Here is a 22,948-nt window from a genome sequence, read left to right as displayed (position 1 = left end):
TAATCATATTATAATCAAATTACCCTGTGTGGACAGGCATGTTCTGCTATCATAGGAAAATCCAAATCCCTTGTACGTGTACATAAGATCAGGTTAGCCATGGGAAAGTGATTGGCAATAAGAAACTGATTAGACATCCCAATAAATTCATAGTGAAACATTTTTTATTTTTTTATTAATAATTTATTTTTATCTTTTTAAATTTTATAAAGTTATTCTCTTAAAATTTTAAAAGCATTTTTCTAATATAAAATCATTCATTTCAGCAACTTAAGTTTATGTGGTTGAAACGACCCTTAATTGTTGCAACTGAACAAGACCGAATACTTTAGTAAACTGCTCTATTCATGGATCAAGATCAAAATTCTAAAATACAACTCTTTAAAATACAATTAAAAAACGATAGAAGTTAGTTATAACTGAAAATATTATCAAGAGTGTTCATATGTTTGTCCTCATCCATCTCATATCATGGATAAATTATTAATAACATTTTATGTTACAACAAAAAAATTACGTTATTAAGGGTTTAGGACATACAACTGACTTGTCCTAAAAGATGTGTAAATCATGTGCTATTTTATAAAACGAAACTCCTAATATATTTTTATACGAAATTATAAATATCAAAATTTATCATATATGATTTTTTCTTGCAAAATAAAACAAATTCAAACATATAAAATTAAGTTTTCTTCACTGGATATTTTTCATTCGTGCGTGCAATAGGAAATATTTTTTTATAGGGAAACAATTTTTTTAAAGTGTAGGGCCTCTAAATTTTGAGGCATTGTAGTGTATTACAAGCTACACTTACTAATGAACGAGCTTACATACAACTGAAAAAATTATATAAATGTATAACATTTTACAATCGAAAATATTATGAAATATTTTAATTAAGATAGTATTTTAAATTTCCAATTTATATCAATTTTTATTCTTACATTAACAATTTTTATTTTAGAATTTCCGAATATTCATTTATTCCTAAAATCTTCGATATATTCAAGGAGTGGATTGCCACTCAACTTCGTTTTTGTTTTGTTTGGTTGTTGACAAAGTCACTCAACTTTGTTATCGTTGAAAAGTACGGTATAATAATAGCCATCAGATCAACCAAACTTTTTGCACCCAAAATAATAAAGGTGATATCAGTAAAATTAGAAAATTTATTATTTATTATAATAATAATATACTAATAAATGGTTTAATTATTATTTTTATATAATATAGTAACGTTTCAATGAAATGGAGATATAATAATAAATGGTAAAGTATACAAATGGTCTTTGACTATACAATATTATTTTATTAAGTCCATTGATCATTAAAAGTTATAAGATGATCATTTGACTATAGATTGTTGCTTTGTTAAGTCCTTTGACTATTAAAAATTTCAAAATGATCACCCAACTATTCATTATGTTTCAAACTCGTCATTTTACATTAAAGAATTAGTGATTGTCCAAGTTGGATGTTAATATGGTGATTGAAATATGACAGTCATTTGAGATTATAGTATCAAATTGTATCATATCACAGTCAATATGTAAACGTTCAACTCAAAATATCGTCATCTTTTAACGAAAAATGACAAATTTGGAACATAATAAATAGTCGGATGACTATTTTATAACTTTTAATAGTCCATAGACTCAACAAAGAAACACTTTATAGTTGGAGAATCATTTTGTATCTTTTCATAATCGATGAACTTAATAAAGTAATACCCTATAGTCAATGAACCATTTGTATACTTTACCCTAATTAATAATAGACTTAAACTAAAAAAAAATACATAAATTATGCTAATTTTGTTCTTTAGGTACTTAAATTATTATATATAATCACTTTAAGTATCCCAATTTTTTTGTCAAAATAAGTCCTTAAACTATATCTTTTTTGTTTTAAGCCTCTAAAATATTATTTTTGCCAAAACAAATACCTAAATTTGTATGACTTGATAATATATTATTGGTAAAAAATAATTTTATAATTAAAAGATATTAAGACTTTAGGTAATTAATATAATATTTAAATACCTAATTTGATAAAAAAATAGTTTAAGTATCTAAAATAAAAGGAAGTATAATTTATGTACTAATTTTACTTTTAGTCTTAATAACAATAGGTCCGAAGAAAGAGACATTCTCAGATAGTATTATTTATACAGTGTCTGTTACTGCCACTCTGTCCAAGGCCGCTGTGTTCAACTCTCTCCCTTTTTTTCCTCTTGAAGGAATAAAAGAGGAGAGGGGAAAATTACGTGTGAAATCTCTAAATCTCGCATCGAGGTAAACTGATTTCTCTTTTAATTTCTTTATTTTTTTGTAAGCTGTTGGAATAAGGCTCTCTTGACGTATTTTTTAAGTGTTTGAAGCTACATAATCTAAGAATCGTCAGTCTTGTTGATTGGCTGGTTTGCAATTGTATGCTTCACTTTTTTTTTTGGTTCTGGTGTTTGGGGGGGGGGGCTGTTCCCAGAAAAAAAAATGTCAAAAGGGAATTAAATGTTGAGGTTTCGGAATCTTATCAAATGAAATCAAGATTTGTAATTTTCGTTTTCTTTTTAAGTTTGGGGAAAAACATGAAAAACGATTCAAAAAACAATTTTCTTTTTGATGATACCTTTGCAATTCATTTATAGAGTTACCTAATTTGATGAATAATGGGAATCTTGAATCTTGATGTACTACTTTTTAGCAATTCATTGCCTTTGTTGAGGATATATGGAAGACACGAAACACAGAAAGAAAGATAAGCCGACCTCTTCCAGACAAATTTTCTGCCTTTCAGGACCATTACACCTCACTTCAGTTGACTGGTAAACACATTTTCTTTCATTAATTTCAGTAACAAACTCCATTGTATGTTTACATTTAAAAAAAAATTATCCCTAGAGGTTTTGAAATTCGAGCAGCTTCGCCTGCGGCTTGTGAGTGCTTTGTCAAATGGTTATGAAAGTTCCGAATATATATTATCTTATAATCACCCGAGACTATTCAAGAAAACGTCATCCCAAGTGAGCAGCATTGCAAGATATGCCAGGGCATTAAGGCAATTCATAATCCTGGAAGTGAAGGAATATCAAACACTTCATGTTTGTTAAAGAGATTAATATGTAGGGGAAAAGGGTCTCAAAATAGCATTGCATCTTATTTCATAAGAGTTCTATGAATGAGAATTTTCGGATTCTTAACCGACTAAGGATGCTAAGAATGAAGTGGAAATACCATAAATCTAGCACATGATGTCTGATTTTGGTTAATCACAAGCTAAAACTTCTTTGTCTCTATGACCCTGAACTCGAGTTGAGAAAATTATAGTGAAATAGTATGAACAGTAGATAATTCTAATTTCTTCAAGCAAGATCAAAATCCAGAGGATTTGTTGGTGTTGAGAACTCTGAGGGCCAATTCTGTGAGGTGAGCAGCCAAAAACTGCAACCTAAGAGAACATGCCGTTATAATATCAGCCGCATAACATTGTAGTTTCCTTTATTAGTTTTTAATTGTATCGTTTGAAAAGAATTGTTATGTTTAAGGCATCTTCTTTTTCTTTTCTCTGGTCAGAACGTTTTAGCTTCTTCATATTATGTAAGGGCTTATTTGTGGTACTTTGGTAGGAATAATTTTCATGACCGAAGATCCGTTGCTGCGAGTTTGGTCCAGGGAGTGTACGTTCTAGAACGAGATCGCCAACAAAACCGCCAAGACCCTCTAGCACATGCACCACCTTGGTGGGAGTTCTTCAATTTCCACTTGGTCCGTATTCTCGTAGATGATGTTGATAACTCCATTTTTGGTGCCATTTATGAATACAAGTTCTCTCTCTTCAACCACAACTATTCAGCCCAAAATGCTCCACATTATGTTATTGCCTTTCGGGTACTATAACTAAGTCAAACACAAGGTCACGTGATCTCAAGTTGGATTTCCTGTGCGTCCGTAATAGACTTCATGAAAGCTCTCGTTTTCAGCAAGCAATGCAGACTGTAGAGAATATCTGTGCGGTTGCTGGAAGTTCAAGAATTTGGTTAACCGGGCATTCACTAGGATCAGCTATTCATTGCTTATAGGTAAAAATATGACTAAGATGGGTTATAATTGAAGCTTACCTCTTCAATCCCCCATTTTTGTCTGCCCCTGTAGAAGGAATCAAGAATGAAAAGCTGAAGCATGGTATTCGCTTTACAAGCAGTGTAGTCAAAGCTGGACTCGCTGTTGCTGTAAAAGGTTGCCATCATAGGCCCGATAAAGATCGATTTTGTTCGCTCTCTGCTTGGAAACCGTACCTATTTGTGAATCCTGCAGATCTTATATGCTCAGGGTATGTTGGCTATTTTGAACATAGGAACGATGGAGAAGATTGGGGCTGGAAAGATTGAGAAGATTGCAACACAAAATTCTATAGGGAATTTACTCTCATGCTCGGAGCAAAGGGATTTAGAACCACTGCATCTGATTCCTTCGGCCTATCTTACCATTAATTTGCGTCACTCTCCGAATTTCAAACTTGCTCACGGAATTCACCAGTGGTGGGATCAATCTTTTATCGGTCTATCGGAACTACATGAGTACGATCCTTATGTAGTGGATGAGAAGCTACTTCTAAGAACACTACATGACGAAAAGTTACAATGCTGACATTGGTGTTGGAACTCTGGGTTATTGTAAGTGGCTTCTTGTTCCCCTTTACCATGAAGACATTAACTGATCGTCTCTCATAGTGTACAGGAATCCGTTAGAGCTCCAAGGAGTCCAGTTTGTGAAACATTATATCTACGTTGTGCATTTTGGGGTTTAATTGCAGAGCAACTTTGATAGCCTTGAGAGTCATGCTTGGTCATGTTGGCCTCTTTGGTCTCTCTTTTAGCATTTGGCCTTCTAGTTCTCCGTTGAAAATAAAAAACATGGAATTTATTGTGCCTTTCAATGAAATGGAATGCAGATTCTTTAATTAAATAATTGCCCTTTTTATTGGACAAGGATTTGATCCCATTTTCCATTTTTATCTTGTTTCCTTTTTGTTGTTGTTGTGTTATAATCAATATTCTAACGTATTTCTTCTGCAACTTTTCCTCTTTGCCCAAAGAAACAAAAGCTTGGAAGCTCTTAACTGTTGGCCTAAGGGTATGCTTCTTTACTCATTAATCTTTTAGGTATATGAAGTTACTTTATTTGAAATATAAAAAGGTGGATACCAATTAAAAACTTGTTAACATGCCATATCAATAATCTAGCAGAAGTTAACGTTCCAGACCGAAAATCTAAGTGATCAAAACTAAACTTTTCAAAATTGGTGACCAAAACAAAACATACCAAAAACAATAAGGACCATCCCTATAGTTTACCCATTCTTATTAAAATCTAAAAGTATGTGACATTTTAGACTGTAACTCGTATGGTTTACCGGAAACATACCGAAAAATAATATTTTATTTTTATATTGACATTTTTTTAGTAATTACAAGAGCATATATCATCTTATTAGACGAGAGGATGACAAATAATCTTTTCAGATTATTATTCTATTTAATGGTTAACAATAAATATTAATCATCATTTTCAAGGCAAAACACAGTTTTTAAACTGTAGAATATAGTTTTTCTATAATTCTAGGGGCCGTTTGGTTCACAGAATACAACATTACCAGGGGAATATAATTCTCATTTTCTTGTTTGGTTGGTCGATAATCTTATTCTCGGTAATCTTTTATTACCAACAGTGAATTTTTTGAGATATATTACCGGAATTGTGATTACACATTTCCTTAGGTATTGTTGGATTACCACCATTTTGGACTAAAATACCCTTAGTTTTTTTTTTAATTATTCTTCTTCTGTTGTTTAATAATAAAAATTTTACGAATGTTAAATAATAAATTTATCTTTAAACTATTTTAGATTTACAAAAAAAAAATACATAATTATAATTTTATATGAAGCTCAGGGATTAAAATAAAATTTTACCCTTTCATTAAACTTATTTATCTTTTCAATTTTGTAAAAACAATTATATAAATTTTATGAATTTAAATTTTTTAAAGAAAATATAAAAATTAATTATAGTAATATTATAGTAAAATTCAACTTGTTAAAAAAACAAATATATAATAAGAACAATTTGGTAAAATATACATTCCAATAATATTTTATTTCTTTAACCAAACACGGTAATCTTACATTCCGACTAAACCAACCAAACATAAAATACAACATTCTCAGTAATCTTATTACTTGATAATCTTTTATTCCCACTGATAATCTTACATTCCGTTAACCAAACACACCCTAGAAGAATTCCAAAAGTTCAAATGAAATGTGAAAACAAAATATTTTTAGTACAACGGAAAATTCGTCTCAGATTCTTTAAGTTGATAGAAATTAAAGAGGGTCATCCAAATCACTAGAAAGAGAAATGATTCCCAATGTACTATATTTATTATGGAAGAGATGATGTATAAACATGGAAGTTTACCTCACAAGCTCCTCTCAATGAATTCTCATATCCTCTCTTCCATGTAAATCCGGTCCCTATGACGACGCGGCATATGGCGTTCATCCGGAAAAATCAGTAACTCGTATGGTTTGCCGGAAACCACAATTGCATTAACAAGCCTTACTGTGTGCCTAAAATGCACATTCTCATCGATCATGCCATGGACCAACAAAAGTTTTCCTTTCATCTTGTTAACATGGTGCATCACTGAGCCATACTCGTAACTTTCAGCATTGTCAGAAGGGAACCCCATGTACTTCTCAGTGTAAAATGTGTCATAGCCATCCCATGATGTAACGGGAGCACCAGAGATGGCACATTGGAAAACACAGGGAACCTGGCCAACACCATGGCCGAGAGATAACCACCATAGCTCCAACCGTACAACCCGATATGGCCAGGCTTTGCCAGCCCCTGTTTAATTAGCCATTCAACACCAATGGGCTGATCCTCAGCATCAACACGGCCTATATTGCCTTTGAGAAAGCCTTCAAACTTCAGTCCACGTCTTGTGGATCCTCTATTATCTAACTGCAAAGAGCACATGTCGGTGAGGAACTAAAGGGATGGATTCAAAAGATGCCTGAAAAAACTGCCAACAGATTAGAAATCATACATACTAGCTAAAAGCTGAATGTCCCAAAGAAACTGATGGCTTAATGAGATTTAGAAATCACTAGTCCCCTCCCAGACCTTTCATTTTGTCGAAGGATCAGAACATGATTCTCAGTCATATAACCTAAACTAGAATGATTGCACGCCATGAACTAAACTTTCTAAGAGAAACAATTGGGCAGGAAATACAAACCTTCCAAACTAAATGCCCTTGCTCCGCAAGTACTGAGCTCACATGTCAACTGTATTTATCCAAGAATTGTAAACAAGCAGAACACCAGGAGTCCAGGACCACCATACACACTGACCAAGGTTTGTACGGTGGGGGTCCAAATCTTGTTGCATCAGGCTTGTATAAAGCACCATATAGTCTGGTACCATCATTTGCCTGTATGTGGACTATCTCTGGAGGCTCAAGCTGAAGTTTTTCAATCACTGGAATTATGGACGGGGGCTCATAATAGACATTATTACACTTCCGTCAATCAAGTTGCATAAAGAAACCCTAGGGGGAGAATCAAGTGAATCATAAATGTCAACAAATTTTTGCATGTAGTTGTGCAGCTCCGGTGAAAACATGTAGTTGTTCTTGATCGAGAGTTCCAGTGAAATACATAAGCCCTGCAGCCTCATTTATACCGGCAATTTGCTCAACCATCCAATTACCCTCTGTAATGGGTCCTAAGCAAGTCCCATTAGCATCGTGCAGATAAAGATGTCTGAATCCTGTTTTTTCACTTGCCCAGATGAAACCTCCTTTGTCCAAAGGTGTAAAACAATCATGTAGACTAATCCAAGGTTTTAGTTCTTTGATCATCACAAACATTTTTTTGGCCCGTCTCAATATCAAACTTAAGGATCTTTAGTTTGAGTGAAGACCTATTTAAGATTTGCACTGTAAGAAAATTTGTTGGCAACCAATTTACTCTAGCCAAATATTCATCATCATAGTTCGGTCCCCCACAGATATGATCCATCCAGATGACAGGACTGCCAGAGGTGGACACCAACCCAAGCCGAACCTTGACATTTGAAGCCCCTGCAAAAGTATATGCATGGTCTTCCTGTGCCTCTAGACCAACTGAGCTTTTGCCTTGGTGCATAATTCTAAAAAGAGGTATCTCAGAATAATCAACTTCTGTAAATGCAATGAACTTGCCGTCAAGTGACCACCAATACCCAGTTTTTCTATCCTTCTCCTGCAATCAGTGAAATTCCACCAATGAAGGAAATAAATCTATATGAAGAATAGATAGATTAAGAAGGGAAAAAAAGAATTCTGGCATCATTTTCACTTGATGGCACTGGTTTTATGCCTCTGAAAGAACTGTAACTTATAGTTGCTCTCGAAAGCAGTAACAAATAAGTTTCAAACTCGTACAAATCAGCAACCAATTTCTATAAATATATAACAAAAGGAAGGAGATTGAAGAAGTTCGCACCTGAGCTATATACTCTGCAAGTCCATGAGTCTGAAAATCATTAAAAATTATGTCATATCAAAGGCAATGGTGCAAAAACCTAATAAAATGTCAAAACGTTAAAGTCTAACTTGCTTCATTTGCCAAACCACACAGCATATTGAAACCAGGTAAAATCAAATAGTTAGAGCCTATCACATTTGACATTATTCATTCACTAATATTTACGAAAAAACAGGAAATGTTGCCCTATGATTATAAGCTGTATAATGTAGCAAATAAACTGGCAGAGCTTGTTCTAAATTGCTCTGAAACTGAAAGCCCTGTAGATTGCAACGTTTAAACTTCATGCAATTTCTTCTATACAAACCTGACACCTCCCCCAACCACAAAACCACGTCCATCCCTTTTCCCTTCATAGATAGGGCTAAAAAGGAGAGAAGAAGAGAAAAGAAAATTTGTTCTAAACATATGAACATCCACAGATGTCACGATTAAAATGTTATACCGAATACAGATATTGGCAACATAAACTTACCACAGTGCTCCCGTTGGCACCAAAGTTAATTGTCTTTGTTTGTTGTATAAAAGATTTAGGACATGTAGCTCATAATCTTTTATGTAAGCAAGCATGGAACCATCTGGGGAAAGATGTGGATCAATTATCGGTGATGATGATGTGCTTCGAAGCTTAAGCACTTGTTCTGAACCAGAAAAATCCTGGAAATAAATCTGCCCATAGGAAGAAGAACAAATATCAGGGAAACAAAATTCCTAATTTGCGTGGAAGAGTTGGTTAATATATATATTCAGACAACTGGGACTAGTCGGTAGTAACTGAAGCTAATACTGAAAAGCTGAAAATAGAGCTGAAAGCGTTAAAGGGATGAGGTGAGTGATAAGATAAGATAAGCAGGCAGGTTGGTGGGGTAAAAACAGTGAATTTGTTGTATCACTACAAACAATGGGTATGAGGAACTGAATAAATGTTGGAAAGAACCTACTGTGGTGGGACTCTAATGGCAATCGTAGCATCATGTTAACATCAGTAATCCAGCATGTAAAATCGCATATTGGCAAATAGTCGATAATGAAGTATCAAGAAAAAGGATCAACCAACACAACCTCCACCAATTCAAATAAAGCACAGATAGAAGAACACACTTCTTTCACCTTTCACCTTTCACCTTTCACCTCAATCAATATATTATTGTACTTGTAAATAAGCTATAATGGCCCCAAAAATCCAAAATAATTTCTTAAGGCAATCACTTTGTCAGATGAGTGATGTTAGCAAAAAAGAAAATACACTCTCATTGGATCAAGAATTCAGTAGTATTTTAAGCATATTTCAGATTACAAAAAAATTTATCAACAAAGATAAATAAAAACATGGAAAGTCACAGTGCTTAAGATTTTGGGAAGAAGTCATATGTAGACAACAATAACTCGTATAGAACAAGAATGGACTAAATAAACCTTAAAAGTAAATTTAAAAGTAACAGATGAGATTCTTCCACATACTCCACCAGGTAAAGGCAGCATAATAGTTTTATTCTTGGATATAGTATTCATAACGTGTGACTCCCAGACCACGCTCTCTAGACCTCTCCCTCCTCAACTTCTCTTCTGGTGATATATTACTCTCGTCAAGTCCACCATCCGAGGGAGAAAAGAATAACTCTTGCTTGCCAGCATTGAGATCAAAAGTATAAACTTTTCTACTCAAATTTTGCTCAGGACTAAAAAGATAAACAATTGTACCATCATCTGGACTAAAACTAACAGAAGTAGGTGCTACGTAGCCGGTTAATGGTGACTGAACTCTCTCTTTAATATAGAAAACATCATCACAAAGGTCAGGAGTTTGTGTAGCAGGGCTGTCAGTCGCGGGCATATCACGAAGGGATGATGATCTTGATCTTTTCAAATTCGTCTTCTTTTCTTTACTTTCGTCAACAGAATGCATTACAAACTGAACCCCTATTGATTCAAATCACAAAAAGAGTATGAATCTTTATCCAAAGATAGAAACAAACTATTTAACAAATGAATTGAAAACATCATCACAAACTCAAAAGAGTAAAATTTCTTTTATATTATTCAGTTATATTTTACTTCAAATTCAACAGTTTAGCTAATTTTGTTCAAAGTTAGTCTAAAACCTTCTTTCGATCAGCTAAAACTTTGCAAATAACACACTGAAAATTGAAATCAGTATTTTCTATTTTCCCCCTAAGCTAACTCAAATCAAAAGCATAAAACGGTCACATCTCATGATTCACTCTTCATTTCCATAGTTTTCTCAGCAACAAAAAAGGTTATAGATAAAACAAAAGGTTGATTTGAAAAAGAAAGAGAGAGAGAGAAAGAGCAATTAAGGAAGTCATTACCTGCTAAGAAACTCCAAGAACAGAGCTCACAGCATCACGATAAATTATCCAGTGGATCCGATCACGGTCAACTGAACTGCACTGAATCCACACTTTATGCAGTGAAAATCACATCTTAAAAAAAAACCTTTTAAGCATAAAATAAAACTCAAATTCAAAAGCAACATGGATAAGATTCGAATATTACCTGCAAAATAAGCGAAATTGATCGGCCATACAACTTAATTTTACCTAAATTACAAAAAAGAAAGAAATTAATGGAAAGAAATTGAAATGTGCATTGTACTCTAAAAATTGAAATGTGCATTCAATGATAAGATTAAAGAAAGAGTAAATTATTTCAATGGTCACTAATGATTGGGTATGTTTTCATTTTCACTACTAATGTTATCATTTGTTACAAATTGGTCACCAGCGTTATCATTTGTTATAAATTGATCACTCGCCGTTAATAGACGTGACGGAAAACACACGTGGCATGTTAACTGCAGTTAACAAGTTTACTTGGATGGTATAATTACACAAATAATCCATGTTATTTATATATTCTTTCAATTTGATCCTAATTTTAATAAATTAAAATATAATTATTTTTTATTCTTATAAATAATTATATATTTTTATACAAAATAATTAATTGTTTAATATCAACGGCTTTAAAAAAAAGAAATCAAAAATTTAAATTTATAAAAACAAAATTTAACGGTTTTTTTAATGTTAGGGTAAACTACTTTTAAATTTACTCAAGACTCGTCATCAGTGTTTTTTTTCACTTCGTTTTTTTCTTCCCCAAACTATTTTTTATTTTATTTCTACCTTTCTTTTGTTTAATTCATTGTTTTCTTTCTTTTCTCACATTTATCTATCGTCAAAGTCGACATTGAAAGATGATTCAACCACCAAATAATTTCATCTTATATATCCATTTTATAAATCTATGATTTATTTTGTAAATTATTTTTGTTTAATAATTATGTTTTTTATCTTATCCCGTTTAAAATTTGTTTTGTCTCATACAATTTTTTATCTTATTTTTATAAGTTTATTTATTTATTTAGAATTGATTTTATTTTCATTCGTCGAATTGATAGATGTTTAGAGTTATTTTTTTATATATGTTTTTGTTGTATCTGGTAAAATATAAAATGAGATATTTATGATTATATTTAAAAAATAAATTATTAGGGAACATATTAAAAAATTAATTAGGCGATGGAGCTTCCAACAAGCTGACTTTAATAATACTCCAACAATGCGACTTTTTATTCTGATTCTAAATAGCTAAGCTAAGCATTGGGTAAATTTAAAAGTAGTTTACCCTAACATTAAAAAAACGTTAATTTTTTTATTTTTATAACTAATTTTAAATTTTTGATTTCCTTTTTTTTAAAGCTGTTGGTCTTAAACAATTAATATTTTTGTATAAAAATATATAATTAGTTATAAGAATAAAAATAAATATATTTTAATTTATTAAAGCTATCATCAAATTGAAAGAATATATAAATAACATGGACTATTTGTGTAATTATACCATCCAGGTAAGCATGTTAACTGCTGTTAACATGCCACGTGTGTTTTCCGTCTCGCTGTTAACGGTGAGTGACCAATTTATAACAAACGATAATATTAGTGATCGATTTGTGACTTTTCAAACATTAGTGGTGAAAACGAAACCTTATACAGTCATTAGTGACCATTAGAGTAGTTTACCCTTAAAGAAAAAGGAGCCAGGACGGTAGTCACTATTAATTAAATCTAATAATCAAGGTATAGGCTGGATGTAATAATCATTCAACTTCGGAAATTTTGTACACTTTTTGTTTGTTTAAGCACGCGCCAACTCTTGCGCGTTAAAAGATCAGGGATAAAATTGGAAATTCATTTTAGTAATCAAAAATGGAAAATTGAGTTTTATAAAATTGAAAATAATTTTTCGGATATGTGGAATTGATATTTCAAAGAAAGAATTAAGGCAAATCTGTAGAATTTAAATAATTTATATGTTAAATTTAAATAATTTTATACTTTTAAAAAGTAAATAAATACTTGAATTTTCTTTGAAAATCAAATAAACCTACAAGTTTTCTAAAAGAATGAATTAAGTCTCTATATTGCATTGTCACCATCATGTTAGCGTTATAAGAGTCAACAATAATTTTCATTAGTTAGAGATTATTTTTTTCTCAATTTAAGAATCATATTAAATGTAAAACCAATTTAGAAACCCTATTAGTTTTGTGGATAGATTACATGGATAATTCTTTTTGTTTTCAGTCTGATTTAGGCTCCAACTTTGAAAAAAAAATTATTTTGATCACTTACGTTATGAATTCATTACAATTTGATTTTGCAACCATTAACTCCCGTGACCCCTGTATCGAAAGTATGGCTTGACATTTTAAGAAATAAAATAAAATTCACCTAATATTCAACTGTAAATAAGAAGATCCACTACAGCATCCGGATACACATTCTTCTCTATGAAGGCGACCACCTTTAGACCCTCTTTGACAGGGAAATTGTGCACTATCTGGGGATCTCAAAAGAGTATAAGTAGTGGAAGCTAAAGCAATGTCATTCAAGTCTTCTGAAAAACTGGAATTCATTACAACAAACCAAGCAAGGTTGGCAGAGAAGGAACACACGGGAAAACATTCAAAACCAATCAAGAAGAAAAAAATCATCAATTCTCTCAACTACATAAGTTTGGTATGCAAACATGGGCATCTGGGTTTTGTTGTTCCTTCCATACCCTTCCTGTAACCCAAAGCTTTAGCTCTTTTCTATCCCAACCAGAGAAGAAAAGTGCCATGTTACGTTCGATGATAAGGCCATCATGGCTGTCCCGGACTTTCCGATGACTATCACGGATGATTCGTGGGCTACCCTCCCATATAAGCTTCCTGCCATTTCCTCCAACTTCAAGGCAGTAGCTATAGTTTCCAGCCTCTGTCTCATCACCCATGAACCAAAGAAATGCCATGTAGACAGGGGCCATCCCCAGCTGCAGGGCTTCAAAGTGAAGGCAGAAAAACTGACCAAAACAATGGAAGACCTGACAAAAGCAGAAGCAAAGCAATCCTCAAAATAACTAAAAGGGCACATCATATTGTTTCGAGATGTAGTCAGCTAGTTTGGAGAATAATAAATGCTATATAAAAATTATAAAACTTACTGTTAGCATCCAAGTAGCATTTTCTACTTCAAGGGGGACTGGATTTCACGTAACGATGGTTAAATGTGCAGCCGGTATGCATGTCCACTTTGATGTCATCCCTAATATGGGCAACCAAGAAAGGAACATCCCCAACAACAGAACACTCTGATCCGGCATATGGGCAATTATACGGTCTGTAGTTGCAAATTGTCTCATGTTTGAGTTTGCTGTAATAGGGAAATATTTCAGGGCATCCTAAATTGTAGTATTTGCAAGGCAACTCAAGTGACTCTGCCACCTTCTCCAATACTAAACATCTAATATCACCAAGTTCTGTCTGCAAGTGGGAAACCGGTTGTGCACTCTTGTTTTACAGGTAGAACAAAGTGTGTGTCCGTTGTGGCACTGCAAAAAAGCTATATTTTTAACGAGAGCAATTTTTCCTTCATTACTCACGAATACCCTTCCAATCTATTAATATCATCTACCCTTTCTATATAATCACAAAAATATTTAGAAATCTTAGGGTTCCTGCACAACATTTCTCCTATACAAAAGCAGGAAAAAAACATAATATCTCAAATTACCCCAATATTTCTTGTCCCTCTTTGCTAGAGCTATTTTACTCGGACTTCTGTGAGCATCGTGCAACTGTATGTCAGAAATGGGTAAATTTTCATGTATTTTGGAGGTCTTTGATGTATCACATCCCCACCCATGTTTGGTTATGGGTTGGACTCGGGTGTTGATCACGGGTACTTGAAGAAAAAATGAAGATTCAGATCAACATAGTGCTGGCGTAGAGTACAAAAAATTGACATACAAGATTTCAAATCTATTACCAACCCAAAATTTTTTATAATTTGAATGACTATTCAATATGAAGAAACAACCAATTACCTCTTTTGATTGGAACTAGCAGTTATTCCTGGTTATCTATTTTAATGAAGTTTTCAAGGGAACATTTCATAATTTGGAGGTCTCCCACGGAAGCTGCTATCAACCTGGCGTTGGGGGTAGCCTACTATCTTACCTCCCCTTACCCCATTACATATGGGAATAAGGGTCAGCTAATTTTTTTTTCAAGGGAACATTTACTATCCCAATTTTCCCCACTGGAAACTAAAACTATCCCAAGTTTCCTCCTGAAAACTCGAATCAAGTTCATTAAGCATTGGAGTACTACACTGTTAATGCAATACTTCTCAAGGTAAATTAACCTTCTGAGATAAAAAAAAAGTAAACCCCACCAAACTCAAACATGCAATCTAACATGTTTTTCTCACAGTAATTATAAGCCAAAGATCTAGAAAGTACAAAGTGACACTGTAAAATGTATCATCCGCAAGATCAACCCTATAATGGCTAAATCCAGTTTAATTAAGAATGTTTTATCTACCTTCTTTGTAAGCATCAATGACAGTTAAAGTTCGTTACTTTTCCATTGGATAGATAAATAAAATATAAATCATGATGATCAATAAATTCCTAACACTAATTAAGAATTATAATTTCCACCAAAAGCAAACAATATGATAAAACCCACAATCCATGTTAGAATCGAAAAGAAACCGTAACACAAACACTGCTTTCCATAATTAAACAAATGGGATTAATAAATTTTAAACTTAAAATCCAACCAAGAAACTGTCACAATCAATTTCTTTCATAACAACCAAAAGAAACGAAAACTCATTCAATTGCGCCGCAGATCTATTCGAACCAATAGAAGAATCAAATTCAACAAAATCAAACGAAAAAGGCGAAACCCTAAATTGCAACGCATAAAACATGATGGAATTGAGAAACGGACCTGATGGATCGGTGGGTACATTTAATTAGCCGGAGTGATCGTCGCAGGCCCTACAATGTTGTTGATGGAACTGGCATTGTTGATGTTGTTGGTGTCATTGTTTGGCTTTAGCGAAGAGAATTGATGGTGGGCATGATGAGGCTGTGGATGATGCAGATTATGGTGATGGATCTCATCCTCATCGACTCTATCGATGGATGAGACACCCGATATTATCATACTCCATTCATGCACACTGTCAATCTCCAAAAATCTTAGATTCTATTATTTATTACAAGCAAATAGACCAAAAATTCCAAAGAAATTTACAATGTAAAACTATAAACCCCAACCAAATTTCTTTATTCTTGAATTCTAACTCTGATTCTCTCAAAATTTTATCTTTTCCCCCTTTCTATCTCACCTTTCCTTTAAATTCTAAGAAGTAAAAAGAACGAGAAACAGAGAGTAAAAGATGACGAGAGGAAAGATAGTCAAGTTGCTTTGTCTATTGATATAAACAGAACTGAAAAAAAAGGAGCGTTGTGTCACGAAATTGGGCCTTTTCCCCACTCTTTGGGCTATTTTGGCTATGTTGGGCCACATTTGGTCTTGGAGGTTGATAGAATAGTGTAGATTATTCTAGAACACTCAAGACTTGTACATATTCTAGAAGCATTCTAGAGTCTTCCATGTTAGGTAGGAAATAATGGAGAATTCTAGAGAATCTCTCCCTACCGTAGGATCAAATCAATCTCCACCGTCCATTGAGGAGGTGGGATGCTATAAATAGGTGTAGAATCCTCATTTGTAAATCATCCAAGAGTTGTAAGCATTCAAGCATTCAACAAGCTTTCTCTCTAAGTTCTTTCCTTTCTTCTTTGTTTCCTTGCCAACCCTTTCTCTAGCACGAGTTCGAGTGAGGCTGACTTAGCTATCGCAAGGGGCGAAAAGGAGCTAAGGCCGCACGAGGCTTATTGAGCGATTAAGTCCGTGACAGTTGGTATCAGAGCCGGTAAAGGCGACAATATCGTGCACGTGTATTGTAGGAATGGCCGGAAATTCGAACGAGTCGACTGTTGCTGAGGAACGTGGAAGAGAAGCTGCACCCAACAACAAGAATAAGAAGAGGGACCAAAGTAAGGCCCGCGAGAGCGCTTCCATAGAACCAATGGTGGCAGAGTTTGGCGAGAAGCTGGAGAGGGGTCCAGCACGACTTCAAGACGTTGGAGGACCATGTCTTGGAGCAAGTTGACACACTCAAAGGAAATGCCGAAGAGACCAACAACGAGGTGGAAGCTCGGTTCATACAACTAGAGGATATGATCCAAGCCGTCCGTGAAAGCATCGAGGGGATGCGGGAGGACTTGACGCTCTGCAAGAGAGCCGCCGTTAGCGGGAGCGCTAACCATGTCTCCACCCCGAGGGTCGAGTGCCCCAAGCCGCAAGGGTTCAACGGGGCAAGAGACGCCAAGGAAGTCGAAAACTACCTATGGCGGATGGAGCAATACTTCGAGGGAATCGGCCTTAACGACGAGGCCGCCAAGGTAAAGACCGCTGCCTTATATCTTTCCGATACTGCTATGTTATGGTGGCGTAGGAAACATGCCGACCTTGAGCGAGGAGCTTGTCGGGTAGATACGTGGGATGAGTTCAAGAAAGAACTCAAGAAGCACTTCTATCCCGAGAATGTGGTCTACGAGGCTCGCAAGAAATTGCGGGAGTTGAAGCAACGGGGTATTATGCGGGACTATGTGAAAGAATTCACAACCCTTATGCTTCAAATTCCCAATATGTCCGAAGAAGATCTCTTGTTCTACTTCATTGACGGACTACAAGGATGGGCCAAGCAAGAGATGCACCGTCGGGACATTAAAACGGTTGATGAGGCCATTGCCATCGCCGAGTCACTCGTCGACTTCCAACCCTACTCCCACACCAATGCAACGAAAAATAAAGATAAATATCCAGCCAAAGGTGGGGGAGAACGACGGGAGAATTACCAAGGCAACCGAGACCGAGATCACCGAAGGCCACAAGCTAAAGAGGAAGATCGTGATCGACGTCCGGGGCGAAGGGACTATGAAGAGAAGAAAAAGGCCTTCGTTCCCAAGGGAGGATGTTTCTTGTGTAAAGGACCGCATCCGATGAGTAGTTGTCCCAAACTTGGTTCATTGTCTGCCATCGTCGATCGTAAGGACACAGAGTCTCAAGCCGAGATGGGGTCACTCCAAGTTCTAAACGCCTTGAAGGCCAAGCCATTGACACCAACATCGAGTAATGGGCTCATGTATGTAGAAGCGGTGATCAACGAGAAGCCGACAAGAGCCATGGTGGACACGGGAGCTACCCACAATTTCGTGTCTAAAGACGAAGCCAACCGTTTGGGCCTAAAGTACACTGGGAGCACAGGATGGCTCAAGACGGTAAACACACAAGCTGTACCACTCCATGGCGTGGCACGAGGGGTCGAGCTACGCTTAGGCACTTGGAAGGGCCAAGTGAACTTTTCTGTCATTCCTATGGATGACTTTAAGGTCGTTTTGGGGTTAGACTTTATCCGACAGGTAACCGCTATCCCTATGCCTTCCTTTAGTTCTGTTTGTATCTTGGAGAAAGGGTCTCCTTGCATGATCCCCACGGTCGAGGCACCGAAAGAGCAAGGTCGAGATGCCACACAACTCTCGGCCATACAACTTGGTAAAGGCATCAAGAAAGGGGACATTACTTACTTGGCCATGCTAAAGGAAGATGACGAGATCGAGAAAACGGATGACCTACCATTGATCATCCGTGAAGTCCTAGAGGAAAACAAGGACGTGATGCCGCCCGAGTTACCAAATAAACTTCCCCCAAGGCGTGAGGTGGATCACAAGATCGAGTTGGAACCCGGTGCCAAGCCGCCTGCCCTGGCACCCTACCGAATGGCCCCACCCGAACTTGAGGAACTTCGAAGGCAACTCAAGGAGCTAGTCGATATGGGAATGATTCGACCTTCGAAGGCACCGTATGGCGCACCGGTACTCTTCCAAAAGAAGCACGATGGGTCATTGCGCATGTGCGTCGATTACCGGGCACTTAACAAGGTAACCATTAAAAATCGCTACCCGATCCCTTTGATTGCCGATTTATTTGACAGACTTGGAGGAGCCAAGGTGTACACAAAGATGGACTTGCAAAAAGGCTACTACCAAGTTCGAATAGCAGAAGGCGACGAGCCAAAGACCGCATGCATCACACGATACGGATCGTTCGAGTGGTTGGTCATGCCCTTTGGTCTAACCAATGCACCGGCGACGTTTTGCACGCTCATGAACAAGCTCTTCCAACCGTACTTGGACCAGTTCATGGTGGTGTACTTGGACGATATCGTGGTATACAGTAACTCCATCAGAGAACATGTAGACCACTTGAGGATTGTGTTCAAGATACTTCGAGAAAACGAGCTGTACGTCAAGAAGGAAAAGTGCACGTTTGCCACCGAGGAGGTACACTTCCTTGGACATGTAATCGGCCACGGGAAGCTATTAATGGATAGGAACAAAATCAAGGCCATAACCGAGTGGGAACCGCCGACCAAGGTAAGTGAGATGAGGTCCTTCCTTGGTCTAGTAAATTATTATCGCCGGTTTATACAGGGCTACTCAGCGCGAGCATCACCATTAACGGACCTACTCAAGAAGGGGAAGGCATGGGAGTGGCCCGAAAAACGTCAAAAGGCCTTTGAGAACCTGAAGGCAGCAGTTAGCCAAGAACCTGTCTTGGCCTTACCCGACTTTACCATGCCGTTCGAGGTGCATACCGATGCATCCGACTTCGCTATCGGGGGAGTATTAATGCAAGAGGGACATCCGATAGCATTTGAGAGCCGCAAGCTGAATGACACCGAGAGGCGGTACACGGTGCAAGAGAAGGAGATGACAGCCATCATCCATTGCTTGCGGGTATGGAGACATTACTTACTCGGCGCGCACTTCACCATCAAGACCGACAACGTGGCGACGAGTTACTTTCAGACCCAGAAGAAGCTATCACCAAAGCAAGCTAGGTGGCAAGACTTCCTAGCCGAGTTCGACTACACGTTGGAATATAAGCCGGGTAAAGCCAACGTTGTAGCCGATGCCTTAAGTCGAAAGGCGGAGCTCGCCGCGATCTCTCTAGCCAAGGGAACCGTGTTGGAACGCATCAAGGAGGGCCTTGAGCAAGATCCAATGGCAAGAGAATTAGTAAAGCTGGCTAGCGATGGCAAAACCCAACGGTTTTGGGTAGAGGACGGTCTACTCTACACCAAGGGACGACGGATCTATGTTCCAAAGTGGGACAACTTAAGGCGAGATCTTGTCAAAGAGTGTCACGACACCAAGTGGGCTGGTCATCCGGGTCAAAAGCGCACTATGGCATTGCTAGAGACGGCATACTTTTGGCCCCATATGAAGGATAGCGTGGAGCTTTACGTGAAGACTTGTCTTGTGTGCCAACAAGACAAAGTGGAGAACCGACAGCCGACGGGATTACTGGAACCTTTACCAGTTCCCCAAAGACCTTGGGATGCGATCACCTTGGATTTTATTAGTGCATTACCCAAGTCCGAGGGATACGGTTCGATCATGGTCGTCGTGGACCGATTTTCTAAGTATGGGACTTTCATACCATGCCCCAAGGATTGCACTGCGGAGGAGGCCGCGCGAGCATTCTTCAAGAATGTCGTAAAGCATTGGGGCCTACCAAGGAGCATCCCTCGATTTACCGGACGCCTTTGGACGGAATTGTTCAAGCTCCTTGGCACCGAGTTAAATTTCTCCACAAGCTTTCACCCTCAAACTGATGGGCAGACTGAACGGGTGAACTCCTTGTTGGAGTGTTATTTGCGGCACTTTGTGAGTGCTAACCAGCGAGATTGGGCTAAATTGCTAGACGTCGCCCAATTCTCTTATAACTTGCAGCGAAGTGAAGCCACAGGCCGGAGTCCGTTCGAGCTTGCAACCGGACAACAACCGCTCACGCCGCACACATTGACAATGCCACTTGACGAGGGTAAGAGTCCCGGGGCCGCCAAGATGGCTAAGTCATGGGAGGAGAATGCCGACATCGCCCGCGCATGTCTGGAGAAAGCACGAAAGAAGATGAAGAAATGGGCGGACGAGAAGAGGCGACATCGAGAGTTCTCCGTTGGAGACCTAGTCTTTGTGAAGCTTTTGCCACAACAATTCAAAGCCCTCCGAAGCGTTCACAAAGGACTAATACGGAGATACGAGGGACCATTCCAAGTACTTGCCAAGGTGGGAAAAGTGTCTTATCGCTTAGACTTGCCAAGTACACTTAAGATTCATCCGGTCTTCCATGTAAGTATGCTCAAGCCATATCATGCCGACAAGGAAGACCCAAGCCGAGGGTATTCGCATCGAGCACCTCCCGTAGTAACCAAGTCTTATGACAAAGAGGTGGAAACGGTGCTCACAAGCAGGACGGTCCGCAAGAGAGGAGTCCCACCGCGTACCGAGTATTTAATCAAGTGGAAAGGGCTACCAGAGTCCGAGGCAACATGGGAGCTAGCTGAAGACTTGTGGCAGTTCGAAGAACATCTCAAAGCGTACGAGGCGACGAGGACGACGCCAGAATAGGTGGGGGAGAATGTCACGAAATTGGGCCTTTTCCCCACTCTTTGGGCTATTTTGGCTATGTTGGGCCACATTTGGTCTTGGAGGTTGATAGAATAGTGTAGATTATTCTAGAACACTCAAGACTTGTACATATTCTAGAAGCATTCTAGAGTCTTCCATGTTAGGTAGGAAATAATGGAGAATTCTAGAGAATCTCTCCCTACCGTAGGATCAAATCAATCTCCACCGTCCATTGAGGAGGTGGGATGCTATAAATAGGTGTAGAATCCTCATTTGTAAATCATCCAAGAGTTGTAAGCATTCAAGCATTCAACAAGCTTTCTCTCTAAGTTCTTTCCTTTCTTCTTTGTTTCCTTGCCAACCCTTTCTCTAGCACGAGTTCGAGTGAGGCTGACTTAGCTATCGCAAGGGGCGAAAAGGAGCTAAGGCCGCACGAGGCTTATTGAGCGATTAAGTCCGTGACAGTTGGCTCTTTTCCATTTTCTGTTACCATTTCTTATAAGGTAAACTATGTTATCTATCTGGTTCTGTTTTGGCCACTTGATTATCTTTAATTAATATCAATGTTATGTTTTTATTTGGTTTAATTATAAATAAATATCTAAACTATAACATTTTTCATAAATAGGTGTCTAAAAGTTTTTTTTTTTTAATGATCCAGGTGCCTAACGTTATAAACATTACCACTTGAAGTGTCTGAGCTGTAATTGTTAAATTTCTTGGTTAAGTGACATGTGTCACATTCTAGTAATTTTAATTTTTTAAAAATAAAAAATATTATATTTATAAAAAAATCTACTCTTAAATTATAAAAAAACCCAAATCCCTAAAAATCTAAAATCCCTAACCTAACATGTCGTTGTTGCCCTTGTTGATCACGACCACCGCCGCCTGCGTAGCCCCTGCCATCTTCCTAGTCGTATGTCGCCATAGTTGCCGCTGATTGGTCATTAAAATCACTTGGGATCGTGATTTTCAGCCTAGGGTTCGCGGGATACAAATATTGATTTGACCGTCGATTGGTCGTGATTTCATAAGGTTATTGATCGGTGGGGGAGGTGAAGTCGGGTGGACCTTCATTGACGACAAAGAGTGGTGACCAATGTGGGTTTAGGGATTGAAATGAGGGTTTTCAAAGTTTTGGGCTTTTTCGAGTTTTTTTGTGTGCTTTTCTAAAAAATATAGTGTTAGCTCTTACGAACAGCCGAAAACCGCCAAGTGGGGATGAATTGGCCTTTGAAAATATTGTGGTGGAAGCAATCGAAATTAGAAACCTTGCACAACACTTTAGAGTGCTATGACTTCTAAACCAAGTCTACATCCACTATCTTAGCTATCCACACTAAAAATTTCTCAAATTCACTAGCTTTGCAAACATTTGAGGACAATGTGTAACCTTCCAAACACTTCAAGATTTATACCCCAAAACCTTGAATACACTCT

At 37.2% G+C, this 22,948-nt stretch overlaps 3 pseudogenes; 1 reads left to right on the top strand and 2 right to left on the bottom strand.

Moving 5' to 3' along the window:
* The first annotated feature begins 2,211 nt into the window (after positions 1 to 2,211).
* LOC120204758 lies at positions 2,212 to 4,821 on the top strand (annotated as a pseudogene).
* A 1,483-nt stretch (positions 4,822 to 6,304) lies between these two features.
* On the bottom strand, positions 6,305 to 13,541 carry LOC120204753 (annotated as a pseudogene).
* On the bottom strand, positions 13,463 to 16,391 carry LOC120204757 (annotated as a pseudogene).
* Between the last annotated feature and the right edge of the window lie 6,557 nt (positions 16,392 to 22,948).

Source organism: Hibiscus syriacus, unplaced genomic scaffold (assembly GCF_006381635.1).
Source record: "Hibiscus syriacus cultivar Baekdansim isolate YM2019G1 unplaced genomic scaffold, ASM638163v2 tig00011662_pilon, whole genome shotgun sequence".
NCBI classification, from domain to species: domain Eukaryota; kingdom Viridiplantae; phylum Streptophyta; class Magnoliopsida; order Malvales; family Malvaceae; genus Hibiscus; species Hibiscus syriacus.
Note: the sequence above shows the minus strand (reverse complement) of the source record. Positions and strands in the feature narration are given on the sequence as shown.